Raw genomic sequence first — 16,411 nt, forward strand, 5'->3', positions numbered from 1 at the left:
AGTACAATTCATAATAGCTAAAGCGGAAGCAACCCAGGTGCCCAACAACAGATGAGTGGCTGAGAAAGCTGTGGTATATGGAATACTACGCAGCTATTAAGAACAATGAACCCACCTTCTCTGACCCATTTTGGGTGGAGCTAGAAGGAATTATGTTAAGTGAGTTAACTCAGAAAGATAAAGATGAGTATGGGATGATCCCACTCATCAACAGAAGTTGAGAAAGAAGAACAGAAAGGGGAACTCAAAGCAGGATTTGACTGCATTTGGAGTAAAGCAGCAAAGCAAACACCCCAGAGTGAGGGTGAGGGTGGATGTTCTGTTTCACCGGGGGGGGGGGGGGGGGGGGGGGCGTGGGGGGATGGGACACAGTCTTTTGGTGGTGGGAATGCTGTTTATGTAACTCCTATTAATCTGTAGTAATATAAATCATAATTTAATTAATGAGAGGGGAAAATTGTAAGTCTTAAACTTTTTAAATCACACTTTTTAATACACAGGCTGAGTCTTTGATGTTTTTTTTTATTGAAATCTTTATTTATTGAATAGGGACAGAAATCAAGACGAAAGGGGGAGAGAGAAGGACAGATGGAGTTGGGCGGTAGCACAGCAGGTTAAGCGCATGTGGTGCAAAGCACAAGGAATAGCATAAGGATCCTGGTTTGAGCCCCAGGCTCCCCACATGCAGAGGAGTCACTGCACAGGCAGTGAAGCAGGTCTGCAGGTGTCTATCTTTCTCTCCCCCTGTCTTCCCCTCCTCTCTCCATTTCTCTCTGTCCTATCCAACAGTTACAACAATAAAACAACAAGGGCAACAAAAATGAATAAATAAATACAAAAAAAAAAAAAAAGACACCTGCATCCTGATTCACCATTTGTGAAGCTTTCCCCTTGCAGGTGGGAAGCAGGGGCTTGAACCTGGGTCCTTGTGCACTGTAACATGTGCGCTCAACCAAGTTCACCACCACCTGGCCCCCAAAAATTTTTTAAATTTTTTATTTATATAAAGGAAACACTGACAAAACCATAGGATAAAAGGGGTAAAACTCCACACAATTCCCACCACCAGAACTCCTTATCCCCTCCCCTAATAGCTTTCCTATTCTTTGACCCTCTGGGAGTATGGACCCAAGGTCATTGTGGGATGCAGAAGGTGGAAGGTCTGGCTTCTGTAATTGCTTCCTTGCTGAACATAGGCGTTGACAGGTCGATCCATACTCCTATCCTGTCTCTCTCTTTCCCTAGTGAGGAAGGGCAGTGGGGAAGTGGAGCTCCAGGACACATTGGTGGGGTTGTCTATCCAGGGAAGTCTGGTCGGCATCATGCTAGCATCTAGAACCTGGTGGTTAATAAGAGAGTTAACATACAAAGCCAAACAAATTGTTGACCAATCATGGACCTAAGGGACCTAATAGTGTAGATGAAGAGTTGGGGTGGGGGTGTCCTCCATTTTGTAGATAGATAGCTAGTATCTATCTACAAATAGTTGAACAATCATGGATCTAATAGTGCAGATAAAGAGTTGAGGGGGGTCCTGCATTTTATAGATAGCTAGCTAGTAGGCATATTTTAGTTAAATTCCAAAGGGCCTGTGGCTATACTAGTTTTTTTGTTTGTTTGTTTTTTCCTTTTTCTTTCTGCCCCTGAGCCTAAAATCTGATTATGCCAGTGGATCCAAGTTATTGTCTGGGGAGATGATGTCATGGCTGGAAAAAGGGCCACAAAGCTGGATCAGAGAAGAGAGTAGCTCCCTAATATGGGAAAGGGGTACAGATATTGTTGATTGTAAACCCCAGATTTAATGTCATCTGGGGCCCATAATTAGCTTAGGAGCCTATGTGATGATATGTTCACTCTCTTAAAAGCCTAGACCAGGGAGAACAGAAACAACCGGTGGCACAGCTATATGCAAATAATGTCAAAGGACATAAATTATGGTGATGTTGTGTATGATACAGCAAATCCTAACAATGGGATATTTCAAAATTAACCCAATTGCCAAATAATGTGATTATAGCTATAACTATTTATTGTCTTCTTAATCCTAAAACAGCAGGAACTTCCCGCTTCCTATATAGAGCCTGTAGTTCCCCTAGTCCTGGAACTTCTTCGGTGGGGCTCACTGCATGCTTCTCTCAATTAATACCAAATGTTATTGCATCTGCCAATTCCAACTTAATCAATGCAACAAGTACCACCTCAGCATGCTTCACTTCAGACACTGTCCACAGATGTCAGGCATGGAATTTCAACCCTTCAACCTCGTTACTTGGGTGAGACCTTTCCTTTCATAGTATTCTCTAACTCCATTCCAGGTGGTTCACTTCCTAACAAAGTCCCAAAGCCTAGATATAGACCAGGTCCCATGAGAAAGAGCATATGTTCACATGCATCCATAAATTAGGGCAAAATATATACCTGAAAGCAAAAGTATACAATAACCTGCAGTGAGTCAGTATAAAGTTCCTAATGAAATAGTGTCTACTTAGACTTAGATACCCTCCCTCACCTACTTCCTATTACAGTTCTCTGACTCACTCCAAAGCTAACTTTATCAAAGCAAGGACTGCAAAAGCTGAATAAAAGCAAGAGATTGGCATACTTTAACAATGACTCTTTAGTCACTATGAGGCCACCCCATCAGCTGGGGCCCTATTTGGGGAGTCCTGAGATTCCCAAACAGACATGATGAGCCTGGACCTCAAATATATTCCTCTCTCCATTGTTACTGGTCATCTCTATCAGGAACAACAAAATAGACCCCTTTGTGGGCCCCCCATAGGACCTTGCCCTCAACTTGGATCAACAATGGTAGATAATGTTCTATCCTTTGAAGGGAAGATGGACAACATACTCTATGCTACCTGAGGAAGATGGGTTGATATTTTTTAATATTTTTATTAATTTATTATTGGATAGAGACAGAAATTGAGAGGGGAAGGTGAGATAGAGAGAGACAGAGAGAGATCTGCAGCCCCACTTCACCATTAATGAAGCTTTCCCCCGCAGATGGGGACCAGAGGCTTTAACCTGGATCCTTGTGCACTGTAGTGTGTGCACTTAACAAGTGCGCCACCACCTGGCCCCAGATGGGTTGATATTGGGGCAGCTTGGAATGTTCCTATTCATGACCACAGAATGTGAGCTCAGACCTATAGGGATGCAGAGGTCACATAGGCTCCTAAGCTGAATATGGGCCCCAGACCACATCAAATCAATGGGGTTTACAGTCAACAATATTTATACCCCTTTCCCATATTCCCATATCAGGGAGCTACTGTCTTCCCTGATCCAGCTTTCTGCTCCATTTCTAGCCATGACATCATCTCCCCAGACAATAACTTAGATCTATGTGCATATCAGATTTCAGGCTCAGGGGGGAAAAAAAGGAAAAAATAAACTAGTATAGCCACAGGCCCTTTGGAATATAAGTAAAATATGCCTACTAGTCAACAAAATGGAGGACCCCCCCCAACTCTTCATCTGCACTATTCCACCCTTTAGGTTCATGATTACTCAACAATTTGTTTAGCTTTGTATGTTAACTATCTTTTCAGCCACCAGGTTCCAGATGCTAGCATGATGCCAACCAGACTTCCCTGGACAGACAACCCCACCAATGTGTCCTGGAGCTCCACTTCTCCAGCGCCCTTCCTCACTAGGGAAAGAGAGAGACAGGCTGGGAGTATGGATCGACCTGTCAATGCCCATGTTCAGTGGTATAACAATTACAGAAGCCAGACCTTCCACCTTCTGCATCCCACAATGACCTTGGGTCCATACTCCCAGAGGGTTAAAGAATAGGAAAGCTATCAGGGGAGGGGATGGGATAAGGAGTTTTGGTGGTGGCAATTGTGTGGAGTTGTATCCCTCTTATCCTATGGTTTTGCCAATGTTTCCTTTTTATAAATTAAAAGAAAATATCAAAATAACAATAATAAGCCATTGGGCCAGGAATAGCTAACCCAATAAACACTTTATCAGGCATGATTATTATCTCTTGGGCAGGAGTAGAAAGCACAATGATTATTCAAAGAGACTGAGGCTCCAAAGTCCCAGGTTCAGTCCCCTGCATCACCATAAACCATCACCATAAGCAGAGCTCAGGTTAAAAGAAAAAAAGTCGCTGGCCACCACATGGAAGTGCAATGCAAAGGAAAAACGTCACTAGTGGTGGAGCAGTAGTATGATGTCTCCCATCTCTCGGTTTCTATCAATCCCTATATTAAGAGAAAAAAAGAGACTTTTGCATATGGTGGAATTTTTCAGACATGAAGTCACAATGAAAACCTCTGAATAAATAAATAATAGTCTACTGTGATCTTACACACTTTTTATCTTTGTACTTTGTGATACTCAAGAGTGTCAACCACTTCTATTTCACTGACAACCTTAGATTCCCATTATGATGGGGCCCAATAGGATCATATATCATTTCATTTGACCAGTCATTGACAACAATCATATTGCTAAAGTGATTATTACAGATTCACTTCCTCAGGCAAGGGACACATTCAACAGCTACAAAGTAAATGACCACTGGAAAACTAAACAAAAGCAGGATTATTTCATAAAATAATAAACTATTATAGTAACACTGCTTCCTTAAGTGACCACTGGAGCACAGGCAAGTTTAGGCCCAGGCAGAAGAACCATCCAGTTGTTCTTAATTACAGTCTTTCCCCAGTCCTGGAACCTCTAGGGTGGGGCTTACTTTCCAGCATGCTTCACTCAATTCATACCAACTGATACTGCATCTGCTGATCCCTACCTATTCAATGCAATGAGTACCACCTCATCATGCTTTACTTCAGACTGTGTCCAGAGATGTCAGACGTGGAGTGTCAACCCTTCAGCCTCATTACTCGTGTGAGACCTTTCCTTTCTCATAGGACTCCTTAATTCCATTTCAGGTGGTCCACTTCCTAACAAAGCCTCAAAACCTAGATATAGACAAGGTCCCATGAGATAGGGCAGATGTACACATGTATCTATAAATTAGGGCAAAATATATACCTGAAAGCAAGAGTGCACAATAGTTTGCAGTGAGTCAACAAATGAAGCAAGCAAGTAGTAAAACCTAAAAAGACACCTTAAAGTACCTAATGAAATAGTTTATACTTAGACTAGATACCCTCCTCACCTACCTTCTACTACATGTCCCTCAACCACTCCAAAGCTAACCTTGTCAGACAAAGTAAGGACTACAAAAGTTGAATAAGGGCAAGAGACTGGCTGGCATACTTTAATGAAGACTCTAGTCACTGTCAGGCCACCCCATCAACTGGAGCCCTAGTCGGGGAGTCCTGGGATTCCCACACAAACACAATGAGCCTAGACCTCTCTCCATTATCACTGGTCATCTCTATCAGGAACAACATAATGGACCCCTTTGAGGGCCCCCATAGGACCTATCCCTCAATGTGAATCAACAATGGAAGAGAATGTTCCATCCTCCGAAGGAGGGTTGGATAATATACTCTACCACCTGAAGAAGATGGGTCCTGAAATTGGTGCAACTCAGAATGTTCCTACTGATGACCACAGAATGCAAGTTCCAACCTACAGGGATGTAGGGGTTACATAGTTCAGCATAGTCTCCTATGCTGAATATGGGTCCTAGATCAAATCAATGGGGTTTACAGTCAGCAATATTTATACACTGTGTTGTTAAAATTCGGTGGCTCCAGCTGGCCGGGCTAGCTTCACAGGCGGGTAATACAGACGACCAGAGACATACGGCTGGGCAGGGAAGCTGTATTTCTTTATTCAGGAACAACGATTTATAAACTAAGACAAACTAATCACCAAACAGAACTCTCTTGCCTCTTTCCCCCGCGGCGGCCCCAAGCACTCTCGAACTCTGCAACTCTGGAACTCTCTCAGGGTTCCTTGGGGCGGGGCCAAGCGGGCCCGCGAAACTAGCAGGACTGATCCAATTTTCTTGGCAGGGGGAGAGCTAGAACAACCCAATGTAAAGCATACAACAATTCCCCCTTTTCTTTTTAACTAAATGACTACAGTATCAAGGGTGTGGGGTGAACAGAAACCTATATCGTACAGGCATTTTTTTAAAAAAGAAACTGGCACAAACATGGAGAAACATGTAAGCAAGTAACAAGAACCAGTGTGCTGCCAAGGGAAGGCCATGTTTTGTTTTTTTTTTTTGCCTCTGTGGGCAAAACTTTATGAGCTTAAAAAAAAAACATTTCTTGCCTCTGGGGGGCGTACTTGTCTCAACAGGCATTTGTATGGAGGCGGGGAACAGCCTAGAGTCCCAAAGGCAGCTGGCTGCAATTTACTTACTATGAAACAAAACTTGTTATTAGCATAACCACAGCACAATCCAAAATTTCTAATAGAGAAGGAATTTGAGACTTTTACATATCAACAACGTCTTTTTAACCTTTTGTTACACCCATTCAAGATGGAGACACGCCCTAGGTGTGCGCAGGAAAGGAAACCTCAGGCATAAGAATAATTAGCATAGCCATTGTGCGATCTACCATTTCTAATAGAGAAGGTAATGGAGAGTTTTACATATCAACAAGTCTATTTAACCTTTTGTTTAGACCAACTTAGTTAAAATATATTTATTGTTAACTAATTTTTACCTCAGACTTTAAATGTAAGTTAATTTTATCTTTATGAGAATTACGTTGAAAACCTTTTTTATTTAACTTTCACTAGTAAGAATTTAGCCTTAAAGTTACTGTTTATCAAACTTTAAACATACACATAAACATGGTCATTAATGCACAAGGAAACCTTTATTACGAAGACATGTCATTTCAAACACGAATTTAGATATGTACTGTCTTAGTTGTTGGGGGGGTGCGTTGTCTAGTGATGGTCTCTTGGGCAGCTTCACTTCAAGGAATTGCAGGTTGTGATCTCTGCACGAATCTCTGCGTACTCCAGCTTGTCTGCCTTCAGACCAGACCGGCAGCTGGAGATCTCGGCCAGTGTGTCCAGTTTGGCCAGTGTGTCCAGTTTCGGCAGGGAGCCCGGGAAGTTCGGGATCTGTCCAGAATTCATAGCACGAGGGCGGGCAGGCCAGCCTTGTAGAAGGCGTGGGCCGAGGTGCCCAGGGGTGGCGGCCATGATAGGCCGCCACGGCCCTGCCCAGTGGCCCTGTCGTATCTGCTGCCCTGCTCACAGTGGCTGAGCAGCGAGCCACAGGGTGGAGAGCCGGCTCTTGTGGGCTGGCCTCGGGCTCTTGCGTGTTGGCCTCGGACTCCAGCGTTTTGGCATCGGGCTCCAGCATGTTGGGATCAGGCTCCAGTGTGTTGGGATCGGGCTCCAGCGTGTTGGCATCGGGCTCTTGTGTGGTGGCATCGGGCTCCAGCATGTTGGCGTCGGGCTCTTGTGTGCTGGTGTCAGGCTCCTGAGTGCTGGTGTCGGGCTCCTGTGTGCTGGCATCGGTCTCCTGCAGGCTGTGGGGCTGCGGGCGCGGTGTGCGGGGTTGTCTGGGCACAGCCGGCTGGCTGGCTGTTCCACCAGGTGGAAAAGGCAGCTCCGCGCCTCGCCTCTTGCCCGCTGGCTCTTCCCGACTCATCTGGCTGTTCTGAGTGCGCCCGAGCGCGTGGAAACCACAGAGTGGTCCAGAGATATATGTTCCAGAAACAGCAAAACAGTCTCATGAAGAAAGAGCAGAGGCCTTTGGAGATCTCTTCACAAGCAGAAGAGAAGGCCACAGTACATAGGTAGCCAAATTGTCTTCACTTATCTGAGAGATGCGCAGGTCAGGTCCACGTGGGCGCCATTTGTTGTTAAAATTCGGTGGCTCCAGCTGGCCGGGCTAGCTTCACGGGCGGGTAACAGAGACGACCAGAGACATGCGGCTGGGCAGGGAAGCTGTATTTCTTTATTCAGGAACGATTTATAAACTAAGACAAACTAATCACCAAACAGAACTCTCTTGCCTCTTTCCCCCGCGGCGGCCCCAAGCACTCTCGAACTCTGCAACTCTGGAACTCTCTCAGGGTTCCTTGGGGCGGGGCCAAGCGGGCCCGCGAAACTAGCAGGACTGATCCAATTTTCTTGACAGGGGGAGAGCTAGAACAACCCAATGTAAAACATACAACAACACTGTTTCCATATTTGGGAGCTACTCTCTTCCCTGATCCAGCTTTCTAGCCCTTTTTCTAGCCATGACATCATCTCCCCAGACAATAACTTAGATCCACCTGCATATCAGATGTCAGGCTCAGGCAAAAACTAATAAAGTCATGGACCCTTTGGAATATACCTAAAGTAGACCTACTAGCTATTTCCAAAATTAAGACCCCAAATCTTCATCTGCATTATTCTTGCCTTTAGATTCATGATTAGTCAACAATTTGTTTGGCTTTCTATGTCAACTCTTTTTTCATCCACCAGGTTCCAGGGACTAAGATGATGCCAACCGGACTTCCCTGGGCAGACGACCCCACCAATATATATCCTGGAGCCCCACTTCTCCAGAGCCCCACCCCACTAGGGAAAGAGAGAGACAGGCTGGGAGTATGGATCAACCTGTCAATGCCCATGTTCAGCGGGGAAGCAATTATAGAAGCCAGACCTTCTACCTTCTGCACGCCATAATGACCTTGGGCCCATACTCCCAGGGGGTTAAAGAATAGGAAAGCTATCATGGGAGGGGATGGGATACGGAGCTCTGGTGGTGGGAATTGCACCCTTCTTATCCTGTGGTCTTGTCAGTGTTTCCATTTTATAAATAAATAAATAAATTTTAAAAGAAAGAAAGAAAGAAGGAAAGAAAGAAAGGTGACCAGGATGGGAAATGCTGTGATATAAGCAACAAACCATCCCTGCCATAGCACTCTATCCATGTAGGACAATGAAGAAAGAAAAGACTGTACTGGTTTTCTTCCTTCCCCCAGATTTTTTTTTTATTTAACACCTGGTTCACAGTCAGCAAGCAAGCAATAAACATTAATTATTGATGTTATAATCCCAAACAATTTAGACTAAAGCATGACTGAGAGAGGAGAGTATAATAAGTTACATAGGAATAATGACCAACTCCTGAGTTTTGAACAGTAATCCAATACTCTATTACATAAGTGCTTGCGTATGCAGCTAGTTAAATCTCCACAGAATGGGACTGGACTCAAGAGTGTATATCATAGAAGTCTTAGAAGTATTCATGCTCTTTGTAATACTAGTATGATGCTACGTCTATCAATACCACTGTGGAAGCATCCAACAGTAAGGTTAGTTCTTTACCCAGCTCCCTCCATTCCTCCATCCTTAACAAGATCTTCCTTTGCCTGACTTCAGGTCAATTCAGGTTTTCTACAGGGGCTTCCCAATTTATAACTATGACCAAAGAGTTAGATTCTTAGTAGCAGGAGTTTCTTGAAGCTACCAGCAGCCAAATATGCCATGCTCCATAAGGCATTGTGCTCTGTGATTTAATGATGACTACATCTGAGCCAAAGGACTCTGACAACCTAAGAGTAATTCTTCCTAACACATCTAAATGTCAAATGAACTGAATAAACTATGTTAGTATATAGATATAGTAAGTACTCAATGAAATAGTGCCAAAAGAAAAATATGCAGATACTGCAAGGAAAAGAAGAATATAAGTATATACAATAAACACAAGTACATTATATACATATTTTTGTATGTGAAATCTTTCAAAAGCATATGTAATATAGAATTCCTATCTGCATATATATATATTGCATGAAAATGTTATAATTAAGCTTTTCTTGGAGAATGCCCAACTCTTCTCTAATTCAGAGAGTCAATAAACCACTCTTCATTAAAAGAGAGTAACTCTAGATGTGCTGGGTGGAGCAGTTAAGTTAGTGAGTCACTGTGTTTCCAAGCTATCTAGCTGAAAATCCTGTGTTCATGTCTATATACAATTGTAGTTAAGGTTTTTCTTACTAATAAATTCCCTTGTAGTAGAGACACAGTCTGCTGAAATCCAGGGCTACACCATCCCTCTATAATACTTTGCACAATTGTCCTTCAGTCTTGCCTATGAGTCACCAGAGAATATTCTCTCTAATCACTTAGACCTACAGGAATCCCTAAAGATTTAGTCTACTGTAGAAGAGAAACCCTCACCATAGCCAAGCCAAACCAAACCAGAACTTCTTCCACCCTCCAAAGATGATGTTTTCCAGCAGCCTTATTTATCAAAACTCCATTCCATCATTCAAAAATGATTCTTCTGGAGGAAAAAAATAAAACAAAAGATATTCTTTGCATTGCTTGTCCTGTTTGTTTCCTTCTGGTTAGCTCATAACTCTAACTTCACAAGCAAATTTTTCAGAATGCTTTCTCTCCTTTCACACATAGAAATGGCAGCCTTTACAGTCAGTCATTTGGCACTGACATCTTCTTTTGGAAGTGCAAACCTCATTGATTAATATTTGAGAAGACATTCTTCTGAGAATAATTTTAGAAGCTGAAGATGAGCTGCTCCAATGTAAAAGTCTATAGCTTAGCACATAATTCTATTTTAGAACGCTTTAAAGAAAATCCATACTAGCTTCTAGATAAGTAACAAACTTCACTCAAGAGTTCTTAAACAGTCACCAGGAGTTTAGTACACAAAAAAGAGAGAGGTAAAGGGCCTATGTTCAAATCAACTCCACCATCTACAGATAATAGTAAGCAAACTATGCTCACTTGCTTCACTTAACTGAAGAATCAAGAAAAAAATACTCAAGTAATGCTTCTTATAACCCCCAATGTAGTTTTCTAGTATTACAGCAATGGCTCCAGACCACCAGAATTTCTCAGTCTTGGAAAATCACAACTTTAGCATAAATAACCCATTTTAGTGATGCTAACTATAAGAAAACCAAAGCACAGTAAGACTTAAGAGTTTTCTACATTACATGTTTTTGAGACAAGCAAAATAGCTCACTTGGTTAGTGTGCTACTTTGCCAGGTACATGACCCAGGCTCAAGACTGGCTCCCATAGCTTTGAAGGAAGCTTCGGGTCATGCTCTCTTTTACTCTTTATCTCCTTTATCTAAAACAAATAAACTTTAAAAAAAAAAAAAAAGAATATGCTTTTGTGGGCTCCAGATCCAATCAATGGGGTCTATAGTTAGCAGTACTTATATATTTTTCCTATATTAGAGAGCTGCTCTCTTCCCTGACCCAGCTTTCAAAGTCCTATTTCCAAATCTGACACCATCTCCCCAGACAATACCTTTAGCCCACCTGCATGTTAGCTGTTGGACTCAGACAAGAACTAGTAAAGTCATGGGCCCCTTGGAATATGCCTAAAATAGATCAACTAGCTTTTTCCAAAATGGATGCTCCAAATCTCACCTGCTATATTCTTACCTTTAGGTTCCTGATTATTAAACAATTTGTTCTGCTTTATATCTTAATGCTTTTCAGCCACCAAATTGCCATTGCTACCATGATGCTAACCCGACTTCCCTGGGCAGATGACTTCACCAATATGTCCTGGAACCCCACCTCTCCAGACCCCTGCCCCATTAGGGAAAGATAGCAACAGGCTGGGAGTACGGATTGACCAGTCAACACCAATGTCCAGTAGAAAAGCAATTACAGAAGCCAGAACTTTGACCTTCTGCACCCCATAGTGATCCTGGGTCCAATCCTCCCTGAGGGATAAAGAATAGGAAGGCTCCCAATAGAGGGGATGGGATAGGGAACTCAGGTGGTGGGAACTGTAACCCTCTTATCCTACAATCTTGTCAACCATTATTAAATTATTAATAATAATAATAATAATAAACCCATATTCTAGGCCCAGCTCCCCACCTACAGGGGGGATGCTTTACATGCAGTGAAGCAGGTCTCTTTTTCTTTCTTTCTCATTTCCCCTCCCCCTCAGTTTCTCTACGTCCTATCAATAAAAATAAATTAATTTTTAAAAAGGAAAAAAAGGGGGCAGGACGCTAACGCAGCGGACTAAGTGCACATGGCACAAAGCGCAAGGACCGGCATAAGGATCCTGGTTCAATCCCCACCTGCAAGGAGGTCTCTTCACAAGTAGTGAAGCTCTGCAGGTGTCTATCTTTCTCTTCCCCCTCTCTATCTTCCCCTCCTCTCTTGGTTTCTCTCTGTCCTATCCAACAACATCAACAGCAACAATAACAATAAGGGCAATAAAATGGGGAAAAAATGGCTTCCAGGAGCAGTGGGTTTGTAGTTCAGACACCGGAGCCCCAGCAACAGCCCTGAAGGCAAAAAAAAAAAAAAAAAAAAAAAGGAAATAAAGAACACTTGTAAATTGGAAGAAGTGTGAAGAGAGTTTCTAGCTTTGCCACCACCACTACACCACTAAAATATGCATATGAAAGACTTTATAAAACAAATCTATCCTAAAAACTAAGACAAATTTCTTGCCAGCTATAAGTACAAACCCTACTTTTATAAACTTTACTCCTGTAACTTAAATCAAGCCAAACTTTTCATCAGAAACCTAAAAACAAAAATCTGGTTATGAGATTCACAACCTATTTTGGATATATATTTTGGATAAAGACAGAGAGAAATTAAGAGGGAAGGGGGAAACAAAGAGGAAGAAACAGAAAAACCTGCAGCACTGGTTCCCCATTCATGAAGCTTCCTTTCTGCATGTGAGAACAGGGGCAGGTCCTTGGGCACTGTAATGTGTACATTAAACCAGGTGTGCCACTACCAGCCCCCCCCAACGCCTATTTTGAACTCAATGTGAACAAAAACTGTATAGTTAGGTTAGAAATGTCTAATGGGGGGGGGCATTGACGAAGGGAGTTAAGCGCACATGGCGCAAAGCGCAAAGACTGGCTAAGTTCCCCGGTTCCCCTGGTTCACAAGTGGTGAAGCAGGTCTGCAGGTGTCTCTCTCTTCCCCCTGTCTTCCCCTCCTTGCTCCATTTCTCTCTGTCCTATCCAACGACAACAACAGCAATAACAACAACAATAACCACCACAACAATAAAAAACAAGAACTACAAAAGGGAAAAAATGGCCAACATGAGCAGTGGATTCATGGTTCAGGGTGCACTGAGCCCAGCAATAAGCCTGGAGGCAATAATTAATTAATTAATTAATTAATGTCTAATGGAACATGGCCATAACATTACAGTTATGCTGGTGGACAGCATTATATGTATTACATGCCTATCAGCCCAGAGATACTAGTTTTAACACTGCCTGTGATATAAAGAATTAATCAGCAACTAGAAGGGGCTTATTGCCTAAAAATGGGATAATTTAATCAAGGATATTTCACTGTGTTTAAAATAGTGTAGGGGAGAAGTGGGGAGGTGGTAGCTCAACATGGAGTTAATGACTTGCTTGCTAGTGAGGCACTGGGCTGGGCTCCACCACTGCACTAAAAAAATAGCAGGATGGTGCTCTGATAACTTTCTCTCAATTAAAAATAATAATAATAATAGTATAACAGTAACTTCAATCACCCAGTACCAAAAACCTACTCTGGCACCAAATAAATTGTGTGGTTAAGAAGACAAAATATTCCTTTTCTACAGGCTGCTATGGGAAGCAGAAAAAAAAAAAAAAGGCTGACTGTGAATCAGTTATGTTTTAGTTCCATGCCGGACTTAAATTATGATAATTGGTGCATTCTGGTGGTTAAACCAAGAAAACAGAAAAAACCACTGCTTCCAAATCTCAGCAAAAGTTCAGTTTGTGGCATCACAAAATCATGAAAAAGTGACCTTGAATTTATTTCTGGACCTTCCTGCCTCCACTAAAATCAATGACACTATTTCCCATCTGTTATTATAAAATCACAACAGTCCGGAAGCCTGGACCAAACTTGGCAGGTAATAGAGGCAACACTCGGAGGAAGTTCTGAAGGATGTCAGATACCATATTTCCTTTTACTCTTGGCATACATACTTTTCATCTTAATAGCACTGGGATATATTTACTATATCTGACTGACACCCACAAAGCATTCTAGCTGCCACAAACTTTACAAAAACTGGCATACTCCAGAGAAAATCCCTTGTGAGATCTTCAAGCAACTCAAAGTAAAACATTCAGACTACTATCATAATAAACATCTCAGTCACTCATAAATTCTTTCATTCCCAGCAATCAAAAAGCAGCTGTTATAATCCAAGAATCTTCCTAGTAGCAGATACCTCAAAGCTGGCCAGTGGAACTTCACAACAGCTTTCTTCATACCCTCCCCCACCCCTGAAGTGCCAGCCTGGCAAGAATAAAGATGACCCAGGAAAGGGAGGTGGATGTAGTGGACCTGGAGAATGCATAAAGACTCCCTTCATTTCCACTACAGAAAAAATATGTGTGTGTGTGTGTGTGTGTGTGTGTGTGTGTGTGTGTGTGTGTATAGCAACCCTTTGTAACAACAAACACTATTCCTCTACCGTCGTCCATCCTCAACACATACAAACATACAAACATAGTGATAACTTCTGCTATCTAGAGGCCTGGCATTTTCAGACTTAACAGATTAGCCCTAAACTCTTCGCCCAAAGATCCGGTCCAGACACACTTCCTGTCCGCACCCGAGTTCGAGGCCCATCCCAAGACAAGAATCAGTTTCGCTTATACCTAGCAATCCACCCAGACTGCAATGTTCCGGGGGTCAAGTTCAAGATGAAGGTGCCCTCCCAGCCTCCCGCAGTTGACTTCAGACAAGTAACAAGGCTTGTGAGAAAACCCCACCGTCTGAGGTTCAAGTATCTGCCGCACCTGGAAGTCTTTCGCAGGACGTTGAGAGCAGAAGACAGTTGCCTAGAGCCGCGTCCTTTGGTCGGCTGGCTGCGGTGCCGTCCTCCACCCGGCCACCGCCGCATTTTCTCCCGCCGAGCCTATGCAGCAAGTAAGTTTTCGAAACATCGGTCCAGAGATAGTCCTGTCTGCAAACACGCTATACAGTGCTAGGGCTTCCTTTCCAGTCGTTCGAAAAGTAGTTCAGGAGCCCCCCCACACACACACACACACACCCAACATTGGGCGCCCGCACCCCGAAGACCTCCAGAAAGACTGTGTTCTCTGACAGCCTCCTCCAACTCCCATGACTATCTTCCAAGAACATAAAGGCTTCATCTTTTTCAGCTCCTAGTCAATGTCTAATTCTAGTGCACTTCCCCTCCCCACACCCCAAAACAAGAACGTGGATATGGTGATCGCGGTGTTCTTGAAAACGAAGCAACATTTTCAGATCAGACTAGGGCTGTACTAACCCTTCTGCCCCGCAGATGAAGTTCACTAGCACCAACTTCGAGACCTGAACACCCTTACAGACCCAAGCACCCTTACATTCCGGGGGGGGCGGGGGGGGGGACGACCCAGCCGTGCCAGGCGCTCGTCTCCCGTCCTCCCTGTCCCAGGTACCAGGTGCGGCCCAGGCCCTTGCCAAGCCAGGGCTACAGAGGTGGGAAAGGGGGCTAGCAGGCGCACCCGGCATGGGGGTGTTCAAAACTCCAGCGTGTCTCTCTGCGCGTTCCCGATGGCCCTGAACCCCAGCTCCGCGCCGAGAGCCGATTGGGTCGGACGCGAGGGGGACTGTGAATCTAGGAAGGCGCGTAGTCCCCAGAGCCGCCAGGATCAAGGCCCGGAACGCCCAACATGTCCGTGCTTATCCGAGGAAAGCTCTCTATAGAGTGCCCAACAGAGAAGGGTGGAGGCCTAGAAACTTTCCCACATACCTTTCCATTCTCCCCATCACCCTTTCCTCTTCTCTGGGACCTTCTCCAGCGCTCCACACCGAGGCAGCTGGCCCTGCCTTGGACGCACAGAGGCCAGCGGCTACGTCCGGGCGAGGAGAGTTACCTGCTGGGAAAGTTTCCAGCTCCTCGGTCGCTTCCCCACCCCCAGGGCCAGGCTGCTGGGCGCGGCCCCGCTCGACGCTCCTCCGCTGCCTCTCCCCCTGGCTCCAGACCGCCGCCTCTCCCGCAGCTGCCACAGCTAGAGCTGCAATCTGCCCCCTTCCCCCGCCTCGCACGGCCCACACCGGGGCCTCATTGGCAGCGCGAATCCCCGCCCTTGAGCGTGTTCCCGAAGGCACCTTCCTCTCGCGCGTCCGCCTCTCGGGCAGCCCCTCCCCCGCCCCTCCCGCCCAGGCTGCAGCTTTTCCCAAGACCCGCTGGCGCTTGATCTTTCTGAACCCTGGTCCCGCGCTTCCCAGGAAGGAGTGGGGGGAGGGCAAGGGCCTATGCTGTCCCAGGAGGCTGCGACGCTTGGGACGCTCGGGGACTAGATCTAAATGAATGGATGGATAGTCTCCCCCACACACCCCAACTCTAATTCTTAGAATCAGTAAAGTGACTGGACCCCCTCCCCCTCCATGCTGATTTTTTTTTTCTTTTAAGTCAAAGAGTTCATATGGGAGCAATTAACCAAGCCATAGTTTTAGTGAAGGCTTTGGGGTGGCTACAGTGACATTCCTGAACTCACACACGTTTTGAGGCAAGAA

General features: G+C 44.4%; 1 protein-coding gene across 14 annotated transcripts in view; it reads right to left on the reverse strand.

Moving 5' to 3' along the window:
* TANC1 (tetratricopeptide repeat, ankyrin repeat and coiled-coil containing 1) overlaps positions 1-15,915 on the reverse strand; it is a 344,685-nt gene extending 328,770 nt beyond the window's left edge. For 7 of the 14 annotated variants that reach the window (XM_060177863.1, XM_060177862.1, XM_060177866.1 and 4 more), the window contains exon 1: positions 15,769-15,908. The gene's annotated coding sequence lies outside the window, so the exon portion shown is untranslated. Of the gene's footprint in view, positions 1-14,685; positions 14,805-15,644 lie in introns of all 14 variants that reach the window. The other 7 variants (XM_060177864.1, XM_060177859.1, XM_060177858.1 and 4 more) reach the window with 5 other exon arrangements.
* Between the last annotated feature and the right edge of the window lie 496 nt (positions 15,916-16,411).

This window comes from Erinaceus europaeus, chromosome 18, assembly GCF_950295315.1.
Source record: "Erinaceus europaeus chromosome 18, mEriEur2.1, whole genome shotgun sequence".
Taxonomy (NCBI): Eukaryota; Metazoa; Chordata; class Mammalia; order Eulipotyphla; family Erinaceidae; genus Erinaceus; species Erinaceus europaeus.